Genomic DNA, 11,309 nt, shown 5'->3' with positions numbered 1-11,309 from the left:
ATTACTGGAGACGCTGTAGTTTCTGTCTGGTGGCCCCGCAGGAGGCCTTGGCATTACCCCAAATATGAAGTTGCTTTTTTCTAAAAGTGAATGGTGCTGGGTGCTAGTTCATGACACTAAAACTCAATCTTCAGGTTAGTATCAGCGGGTAGCAAGGACCACTTATTGTGTCCCCCAGGAGAAAGAGGGCACAGATCTCCACTATAGAAACGGATCTGTAAACTTTGCACACCATCTTAACAAGGAATTTTGGTGTCTTAGTGATTTTATTTTTTAATTTAATTTTATTTTTTAAGATTTATTTATTTATTTTATTTATACAAGCACTGGGTACAGTCAGAAGCACGGGAGGGTGAGAGAATTCACCAGAGCCAGAGCAGGGAGCAGAGCAGGCAGAAGGACCGAAGTACACTGCTGAGGGGAGCAGTGGGTGGCAGGAGAGGTCTGCGTGCCATGGGGACCCTTGCCTGGTGGCCAGGGATGGAACCGGCGCTGCAGAGGCTGCGGGCAGCTTCACAGCCCAGCGCTCAATCACTAAGGCCCTGTCTTAGTGATTTTAAACACAAAGGATGGTGCAAACATTGTGTTCCTTTGTTCTTCAGAATTTAGAATAGCTTATTGGAAACCCAGAGCCTTCTGGAGCTGCGAGATAGTCGGCTTCAGTCCCCTGGCGCATAGATCGCATTTCTCCGAAGTTGGTGCGGCCTGTCTCTGTGGTATGGTAGGGTGCTTTGGCGTGTCGGGTCAAGCCCTCCAGGCACACAGTGCATCGCAGGGTGAAGCGGTTGGCACAAGTGTGCTGTCCCTTTTTCTTTCCTTCTTCTGCTAGTTCCAGTGCTTGTACAAGAATGATATCATCATTAGATAGAAGATGGTCAGAGGAGGGGTGTCTGGGTCAGGGAAGTCACATTGTAGCAGGTCATAGTGGATGCCATCATAGGTAAGAAGGACCTGTTAGATATAGCCCGCTTCTTCCCCAAAGCGGTCAAGTCTCCCGGTCTAGGTATCTTCTACACAGATACCACACTGATAAAATGTAGCCAAGATGTATATCTCAGTAGCTCCTCCTCAAGTGTCATCCCTTTTGATCCAGTTACAGTCCTCTTGGTTCGTCTTCCCCAGTATTGCCTCGCTATCGAAGTCTGGGTCACCTGCTACGATCTGTACTATGAGGTGTCCCATCTAGAGACACAAACCAGATTCAAGCCTCCTCCTTCTACCACGTAGTACGCACCGGTAGAGAGGCTTGTCTGTGGGGACGGAGGGTCTGGTGAGCACCAGGCAATGTTTCCCTGACTTAACTGGGAGCACCATGTTTTGTACACGCAGGTGAAACCTGGGGCTTGATCCCAGTCTCAGATCCCAATCCCAGCTGGAGGACAGGTTCGCTGCCACAGCGAACAACCACTGCCTGACTGCTTATTATTAACCTGAAGACTGAATGAAAATAGAATGTGCCAAATATTTGAGACCCTGAAAGCTTTATGAACAGCTTTACTCTAGGGTTGGAAAAATAACCTAAAGACTATATAAGTGCTTAATCAATTTAATTAATTCAAAGAAATTACCCACTGGAAGGCACAGAATTCATGTATTTTCTTTAAAATTCCCAATAGACTGGCATATTATCAGTTTGAAACATTAATTTCTCCAACCCTTCCCACCCCAAAGCAATGCACTCTTCCTTACTAGAAATATTCAAGCAAAGAACAAATAATAATGGCAAGAATATAACAGATTTCTGAAAATATGCGTGAGAAAACACTTAGACTCTATGAAGCATTAAGCAAAGAAAAGAAGCATTTAAGAAGACGATTCATTGACTCATCTACCAACTCCTCCCTAAGTGCAAGATTCAATATTTGAGATTTTAGTCTTAATATGGATAACTAAAAGTGTTTTCTATCCATAATATAAGCCAACTGTACTTCTTACTAGGTCTTATGCCTCAAATATTAAAATGTCAAAAATATGCGTGTCAGGATCCAAATAAAATAATTTAAATTTCAGAAAAGATATTTGAAATCCTTTGGGGTATATAAATTAACAGGATGACTAAGTTTGTTTTCAGCCTCCAATTTGGTTGAATGCCCAGACAAATTCAGTTCCTGTTATGTGTAAAGGAAAGTTTGGGAGATAAATGTACTCCTATTGTTTGAATTATATATGAAATTTTTTAATCTTTGTGTATTAGAAATAATAAGCAAGAAAACCATTTTCTAGGAGTTGAGATAATGTAATAATAATAACCAATACATAGGGAGAACTTAACTTCTTGCAAAGTTAAAGACTTTGCAGATCTTACTTCATTAATTTCCACAATGGCCCTGTGAGATTATTAATGATTATCTCTATTTTATTGATGAGAAAATGAAAGCAAAGAATATTGGCGCACTTCATTGAGAAATGGTCTGATCAATATTTGAATGCTGACACCTTGATCTGAAATAGATGCTTTTTATCCACTATGCCATGATGTCTCCCATATAATTCAAACTCAGAAAGACTTGAGTTCAAATTCTGGTTGGTTCCTGTACTAATTGAGTTACTAATTTTTTCATCTATAAAATGAGCTCAATTGTAACTCTCCTGCTGGGTTGCTATGAAGATTAAATGAGATAAACTATGTAAAGAAACATAGAAAATCTATATAAAGGCACAAAGTAGATAGCAAACAAATGCCAGACTCTTCCTCTTCCCCTAATGCATTAAAAAAAAAATCCTCCCTGTGTGATTTTCATAAAAACTAGTTAAAATATTTAATAGCAGATGGTGTACTCATTCTCCACATCATTTCAGATGATTGCAACAAAAAAAGAAATTACTTACTTATAAACTTATAAATTTATCTAATATTTCTCTCTCTTCTCCTTTTGCTTGCTACTACTTGGTGATACTTTTATGGTAGGATTGGGGCTGAGGCAGAAACAGCTGAATTTGTGGTTCTCTTGGAATTTTAATTATAAGTCCAAGAATGTTCCTTTGATTAAATTTTGTTATAAATTTTCTTGAAAAGATCTTTGTTTACTGACTCTTAAAAGAGGAATTATATAATATAGATTTCAGATCTTGTAATAAGCTAAACCCTAAGTGAAAATTACCCTAAGAGGGGAACTGTATATACAGGATTTTGTGGTGAAATTGGCGTAGGGAGGATGGATCTATTTCTTAGACAGACATCACTTAGATACGCTTCTCCAGCAATAACTGGGTCTGTTTATTTAGATGAAGGGTCCAGGCATCTCCAATGTCTAAATCAGAGGGCTGTGAGTAGAGAAAAGTACAATTAACTCGGCAAACTTAAAACCACATTCCTCCATCTGTTGAGCCCCTCAGTGTCAGGCACTAGCGAAGCCAAGTTGTGGTAAAAGGGACAAACAACAGATTGTTGAAAAATGTGCCCTACTCCTTCCACTGCTGTCCTTTAAAACAGTTTACCCTGAACATCTTTAACACATCATGCACTTATCTGGTATTAGAAATGTGGAAAAAAGTCAGCATTGTGCTCTGTGGGTCATAGGCTGTGGTTTGGCAGGAGACGTGAAAGGTTTTCCAGGCCACTTAAACCCACGTGAGTGATGGTAAACGAACCCCTTTTCCATATCGACCCATACACATGTCTGTAGAAGAAAAAGACTAAACAAAATATTCTTTTTTTATCCTAAATAAAAACAAATAGAGGAATGAGTGGGAGAAGAATCTGGTCAAATTTACTGGAAATGCCTCCAGAAAGCCGTCCTATCACAAAAAGTGAGAAATCCTTTGTTCTAGTTTTGAAATAAATACTTGTATTAAGTACATTTTGAGTGAAATTTAACTTGTAAGTTTCTCCCAGTATGAATGAAGTTCTTACTGAGTAACCCTTAACTTCCTCTTGCTGCGGTAGGTGGTGTAGGTCAAAGGGGATGTGAGTGTCCTCAAAGAGCTTGCAATTTTCTTTTAATTATTTTATTTAAAAAATTTTTATTTGTTTTCCAGATTAACATAGCAGAAGCATCACAGGTATCTGTATCTGCATCCCTTCAGAAATGATGATAGCAGGATAAAATAGGTAGAAACCCATTACATAGAACCCCATAGGACAGGAAGACAAAGGGCGGAGATAAGAGCAGGTGAAAGTTGTTAACAGTCTTTGGAAGCTTGGAAGTAGAGGATTTGAAACTAATTTATAAGAATGATGCAGCTGACATTTCCTATAGAAGGAATACTAGAGGAAAGAAGCTGAGATGTCCCTGTGGAGCCTTAAAAATGTTCAAAAGATGGAAGTGCTCAATGCTGCAAAGGTGATGGGGTTAAAAACTATTCTTTTCTTTAGCAATATCATGTAAGAAACAAAATTTCCCGGTCTTTGTTCCCTTCTGGAGCACTAGTAATTACTTTTCTTTTAGTGGTGCAGAAGTCTGGAGATTTATGTTTTTGGAGATATGAGGTTAATTCTTTTTTTTTTTTTAAGATTTATTTATTTATTTATACAAGCACTGGGTACAGTCAGAAGCGCGGGAGGGTGAGAGAACTCACCAGAGCCAGAGCGGGGAGCAGAGCAGGCAGAAGGACCGAGGTACACTGCCGAGGGGAGCAGCGGGTGGCAGGAGAGGTCTGCGCGCCATGTGGGACCCTCCTCCAGTGGCCGGAGAGCAGCCGGGGATCGAACTGGAGCTGCAGAGGCTGCAGGCAGCTTCGCAACCCAGCGCTCAACCGCTGCGCGACCGGGGAGGCCCCAGGTTAATTCTTGATTTAGGAAGGTGGGAGCAGGAGTGAGCTGCTGGATTGAAAAAGAGTATCAAGTAAAGTCTTTATGCTGGATGTTGAACCACAGTGGCCCAGGTACCTACCACACATAATGCTGCTTTCTAGGTATCCACCTCCCTAGAAGGTGATTGGCGAAACTTTTTCTAAAGAAACTGAGAGGATCCTTGGCATTCTGCTACTTGGAGGAACCTCAATAAAAAATCTGTCTTGTTGCCTAGTTACCCTCTGCTGAACCTGAACAACTGACAACGCCTTTCTCCCTCTACCCTTAATATTTCCTTCTCTCCAACTTTCCCCTCATGGAGAATGTCTAGTCATTCTTGTTTAGCTTCCTTCTTAAACATGCAGTCGGTGATCTGAGGGCGTGTTGTTGGTGAGTGTGGTGTGTGATGTGCATCTGAGGAGGTGTGATCCAAGGCTGCTGAATTGCATAAAATGTAAATCCATGTTACCTTAATAAAAACAAATATGAACTGATATTCAAGGGTCAACAAGAAGTATTTAATAAAAGTCTCTTGTACTGTATAGAGACCATAATAAGTAAATAAAGGAAATAAATGCAAGGAAGGAAATTAAAAAAAAAAAATTAAACCCTAGAGTTAATATCCTCAGAGAGATAAAAATCACTGCATCCAAAATGCGTTGAGATAGGGAGCTATAAAGAACAATATTGAGAAAATGTAGAAAAAATATTCATGGATATTAAAAACATAATTGCCCGAAATAAAATTAAATAGAAGGTGATGCTAAAGATATGGTCTAAGAAAGCACAGATAGGCAAGATAAAAATAGATTAAAAAAATAGATGGAAAATTATGTCTCAATCTAGGTTAATTTTTTTAAGAATTATTTATTTATGCATACAAGAGCTGACGTGCAGGCCAGAGATGTGAGGGTGAGAGGATTCACCAGAGACAGAGTGGGAAACCCAACAGGCAGATCTACTGAGATATACTGATGAGGGGAGCAGCCAGAGAGACAGGAGAGATCTGCTGTGTCATGTGGGTCACCTCCCTTGCCAGGGACTGAACTTGTGCTGCAATGGCTGCAGATAGCCTCATAGTGCTGAGACTTAACCCCATGCATCACCAGGGATGCCCTCAATTTAAGTTCTAAGAAGTTCTTGGGTAGCAAAATTCATTTAAGAGAAATTACAGAGAAAGGACTCGGAAGTTGAAAGAAAGTTGATATAAACAACATTAAGACATAAATTTCCAGATTAAATTACCTATGAAATGTTCCACAGTAAAATAAAGACCTATATCAATATTTACTAAAAGACTGAAGATTATGAAAAAATTTAGATTGATAAAATGTCATATATTCAGGGCCTCCCTGGTGGCGCAGCAGTTGAGCGCTGGGTTGTGAAACTGCCTGCAGCCTCTGCAGCGCCGGTTCGATCCCCGGCCACCTGCGAGGGTCCCACATGGCGCGCAGACCTCTCCTGCCACCCGCTGCTCCCCTCAGCAGTGTACTTCGGTCCTTCTGCCTGCTCTGCTCCCCGCTCTGGCTCTGGTGAATTCTCTCACCCTCTCACGCTTCTGACTGTACCCAGTGCTTGTATAAATAAATAAATCTTTAAAAAAAAAAAAGTCATATATTCAATCTAAAGCTAAGCATGGCATAGATTATTCAAAGAAACTGAGCAAGAAAATAATGGAGGAATACTTTAAAATACGGGTGAAAATTATATGCTCTGTAGAATAATAATACTAGATTGTTTGAGATTTAAAAAAATGATCTGTTCTGTGTCCTTTTTTAAAAAATTAATGAATGAACTGATTTGAAGTGACATTGGTTTCCATTATTGCATATGGGTATATATCCAGAATAAGCTTATGCCTCTTTCCATCTGCATCATTACACCCTACCAACTCCAGAGCACCCACACCTATCATGTGCCATTGGGCCCCCTCCCCACTTTATTTCTACTGCCGCCCTATGCCTTTAGTGGCTTCAATTCTTTCTTAAAGACTCACTGGCACATATAAGAAAAAGAAGTCTAGGACCTAGGAAACACAAGAGAGAGTAATTCTCAGTATGGTAACCAATGTTGACAGTTATTCTTGTGAACAATTCATTTACATCGTCATAATAATGACATTAACTATTATTTTAAATAAAGACTTGATCTATAACTATGGGAGTAGAAAAAACATTAAGTAATTTTTTTTGTTTATTGTTGGTGGTGTTGGGAGTAATGGTTGTGGTAAAGAGTAGGATCCTGCTCTACCACAACAGGAAATAGTGTTTAAAATTGATAAGTCAAGGAATAGAAATAGAAGCACAGTATTTAGTGTTGCAGAATTGGCTACCATAAAATTTGCTAAAAGCATGAAATTGTTACTTTTGGGGAATGGAACTAGTTTTGGAAAGGATGAAGCAAGTTTTTTTTGTTTTTTTTTTTAATATAGCTTTTGGGCCTCCCCTGGTGGCACAGGGGTTGAGCGCTGGGCTGTGAGGCTGCTGGCAGTCTGCACACCGGTTTGATCCCCGGCCGCTAGTGAGGGTCCTACATGGCATGCAGACCTCTCCTGCCATGCCCACTACTCCCCTCAGAGGTGTGTTCCGTCAGTCAGTCTGCCTGTTCTGTTCCCTGCACTGGCTCTGGTGGATTCTCTCACCCTCCTGCACTTCTGACTATACCCAGTGCTTGCATAAATAAATAAATAAATCTTAAAAAAAAATAGTTTTTTAGGATTATTTAGTTTTTTTTTCTACTATGTGTCTGAATGAAGTAAAAAAAATAGGATTTTTTTGGTCCACATTTTGTGTTTATCAGGATAAGTTAGGTTATGCTACAGTAACAAATAGCTCCAATATTCTGGTAACTTCAATAGTCACTTCAATAGTCAGGAGCCTAGGGAGGGAGGCTCTGTGCCAGTTGCACTTTCCTAATCATTGAAGTACTAGGGACAAGAAACTCTGGAGGTTTCTAATTGGCAATTAAGTGCTTTGGTCCAAAAGTCAAACTTTTTGTTCAAAAGTGTTTCTTCTCACAATTATTGGTCAGCGCTGATCATATGACCCCATTCAGTCACACGAATATCAAGAATTTTAATGTTCTGTGTGGACAAGGGGGACGGAGAACCAAGCACCAGTGAGAATGAATGTTCATCACATGGATTTTTCCATCTCTCTTTAGTCTTTTTCCTCCATTTGTTTCTGTGCAGTTTTCTGCCTTCCAAACTAAGTAGTCATTTCCACCAGGAAAAATCAGAATGTCTGCCCACTAACATCTTCACCAGCACTGTGTCATCTCTATTTTCCCTTTTTCTAAATTGGTAAGTTACAATTAATTAAGACAATATGACAAAGTACTTGAAATGACTGGTGATTAAAAGAATATGTAAACAAGAGAAAAATTAAGTGTTAATGAAGTCAGATATTCTTAAGGGGGTAGACAGTTCTTAAACCATAAGGAAGTTGAGGGACATTCTGGAAGAGGAAGACAACACAAAAAGCTTCAAGAGGCAGAGAGGCTGGTGCCAAGTTCGTGAGCATTAGATGAGCTCACCTAGAGTAGAAGTCCACGGTGACAATGGGAAAGACGGTGCTGGGTGGGACGATGTGTTGTGATAGGGAGGGAAAGTTAGACCTGACATAGGAAAGAAGAATCAGCTGGTATTGATTTCCCGACAGAAGTGACAAAATAGAAAGAAGTATTTTAAAGAAATGTATTTGGCCAGGAAGTTGCAGGTCAACTGGTTGAAGAAGAGCTAGGATGTTGCAAGAAAAACACAGCTAGGATGTTTTGATAATAATAAAAAAGGGGGTTTTAAATGTCCCAATCCAATTATTTCTTTCTAAAAGAAAGAATATAGCAACATTGAGTTAAACTGTAATTTTTGTTTTAAAACCCTTGAAATTTTGCTAGCATGATAAAAAAGCACAGAAACATGAGTTCACAGAGGTTAGAGGTTGAAGTAAAGGAACAAATAAGAATACAAAGGATGAGCTACAAGAAGAAAACAACTTTAAACAGCAAAAGGCAACAAAATATTGGCAAGGACATCTTCTGTATAAACACAGCTGTCAGAGAGCAGGGGTTTACAAAGCAAAACTACCTCTAAGGATTAGTAATATAATATGCACATATTATATGAGGGAAAACTCTAATGTAAGTAATACTTGTGATATATTTTTGGTTCAGGCATATAATGCTACAAAAATTCCTTCATAATTTGCATTGTTTAGATAGGCTTTTATTGCATATCTATGGTGATCTTCATTTTAGACTGTACACAGAACAGATGGACTATTTTTAGAATGTGGAATGAGAAAACAGAAAATAATATATGATCTTCACATAAGCTAATGGGAGAAAAGTAGAAACACAGGCGTTACACAGAATTTGCTTGTAAAGATGTATATTATATATGCAAATACATATACACATGAACTATTCCATGCTGCTGATGTGGCAAATCACTGAGATATCAATAAAGATTGAGAAAACTTAAAGAATAAACCACCAACACCCCCCCCAAAAAAAAAATTCCCAGCAGATTAATTTTCTTAACAGTGAAATGCAACTAATAAATTTCTGGAAGTTCTTCCAATTTTCTGCACTTCATTCAATGATACAAGAGGAAGAGGAACAGTTTTTTCATTCTTAAGTAATAACTGAATTCTCATCTGAAATAGAATAAGGAACAATTGTGTTTAATATAATTCGCAAAGAGTTTCTTTGAACACTTTATTGCATATGCTTTGGAAAGGGTAAGTCATGTTCATGATGATAATATCTGGCTTTCCTTTTCTCAGACTGGTTTTGTCTTCTTGCTCTGACTTAAGTTCCCTTTATCTGAGCTGTTGTGTATAAGTTATATGTCAATAGGTAGTCATTTCTCTTCCCTGAGAACCCAGATCTTTTGAGCCACACACTTACTCAACATGTAGCATTCATGATCTTTAGTCCCTTCTTCTGCACCACGGCAATATATGAAAGACTAAAATGTCATATTGGCTATGTTATTCTGGCAGTTCAAATAATAGTTCAATTTCTTAGCGATGTATCAAAGGGCATTTTGTGGAAAGTCATGATGCCTTCATGACACCAACATAAAAATGTGAAAAATCTAACCTTCCAAACAAAGTTTTTTCAAAATATCAGGTTTTAATATTTAATATTTTTATAGCTTTATTATCTACAGTTTTATATAAACAGTGTAGGTAAACTGCATTAACTGCACAAAGGAAAAATGCAAAATAGAAGGGAATTAAATTTCTTTTCATATCCTATTTTCAGATCAGAATTCAAATTTTTTGTTAGCTAATTTCAGATAGGAATCTGAAATTGGCACTTTAGAGGAATATTATATTGTGGTTGAGATGTCAGTGTGGGCAAGAATGGCTTTCTAAAGTCATTTCCTGTCTCCTAGGATGGTGCTTCTCAAACTCTTTGTGGTAGAGGACTAACTTTCTCCCATCTCTGCAGACTGACATGTTTGTAAATTACCATGAAATCTAAACCAAAAATAAAAAACAAAAGCATATAAATTACATGCTCCCAAATTTAATATTAAATATAAACACAATTACCCTTTCAAGTTGCTGTAAAGGTTTATATATGCTCATCTCAAGTTCAGTCCTGTTGCAGCAGCCAAAAACTTATGGACCAGCAGATATAGACAGTAATGGGCCATACTTTGAGGAGGATGGTCTTTGGCCTTCCTGCCCATCGGTATTTTCAATGCCTAGAAAAGCCATTCTCTGTAGCATACAGAGGAATATTATCAACTGAACAACCTCAATGAAAAAGAAAAGAAAAGAACACGATATACTTGGCTCTGAAATGTGCACATGTCCAAATCCTCAAGATGGGCTGAGTAATAAGCATCGTGTAAAGACTGAACTGAACTAAAGCCAACTGGAAACTCACCAAAAAATGACAGTATATGCTTTGAAGTGTGATTTCTTTAGGGCCTTATTCCTGTAAGCAGATAGGTAAAATTGTAATCACCCAAATTATTTTCTCTAATTTTCAGAAGACTGTCCTTGAGAAGTCAGCTTGGAGTAGGGGGTGAGACTATAAGCTATCAAAGGAGAACAGAAGTGTTCAAGGCAATGTGAGGTCATCACTGGTCACATCTGTGAATCTAACTGTGAATCTCAATTCTGCCACTTAATAAGTCTGTAAGCCTGAAAATGCCACTTCTCTAAGATTCTATTTGGCTGTGTGGAAAAAAGGGGTGATGATAATAATATTTTATACTGTTTCTGCCAGAAGATTTAAAGACTATGGAGCTGAGTATATTTTAGTTATTATTGTTAATAACAATAAAATTTATAAGTCAAAAATGTCACTACACTCTTAAGGGTATGGGGTAGGTATACACTTACTTACATTTACCTTATTTTACAAAGACATTTCCCAAAATCTTGCACAGAAAATTAATTGCTCTCCATATAAAAAGGGTTCAGAGTTTAATAAATTTGGGAAACATTGAATTTTTTAAAAGGTTCACAAGATGAATTACTATATTATAATCTCTGAGAAGTCATGCATAAATGAAATGGTGAGTTTTTGTCTAACATAATTCTTCCTAAACTTATTT

At 38.1% G+C, this 11,309-nt stretch overlaps 1 pseudogene; it reads right to left on the bottom strand.

Annotated features, from left to right (window-relative positions):
• Nucleotides 1–598: 598 nt before the first annotated feature.
• LOC119251471 (ubiquitin thioesterase OTU1-like) lies at nucleotides 599–3,602 on the bottom strand (annotated as a pseudogene).
• Nucleotides 3,603–11,309: the final 7,707 nt, after the last annotated feature.

The sequence above is a fragment of the Talpa occidentalis genome, unplaced genomic scaffold (assembly GCF_014898055.3).
Source record: "Talpa occidentalis isolate TD23 unplaced genomic scaffold, MPIMG_talOcc4v2.1 talOcc4.2, whole genome shotgun sequence".
Classification (NCBI taxonomy): domain Eukaryota; kingdom Metazoa; phylum Chordata; class Mammalia; order Eulipotyphla; family Talpidae; genus Talpa; species Talpa occidentalis.
Note: the sequence above shows the minus strand (reverse complement) of the source record. Positions and strands in the feature narration are given on the sequence as shown.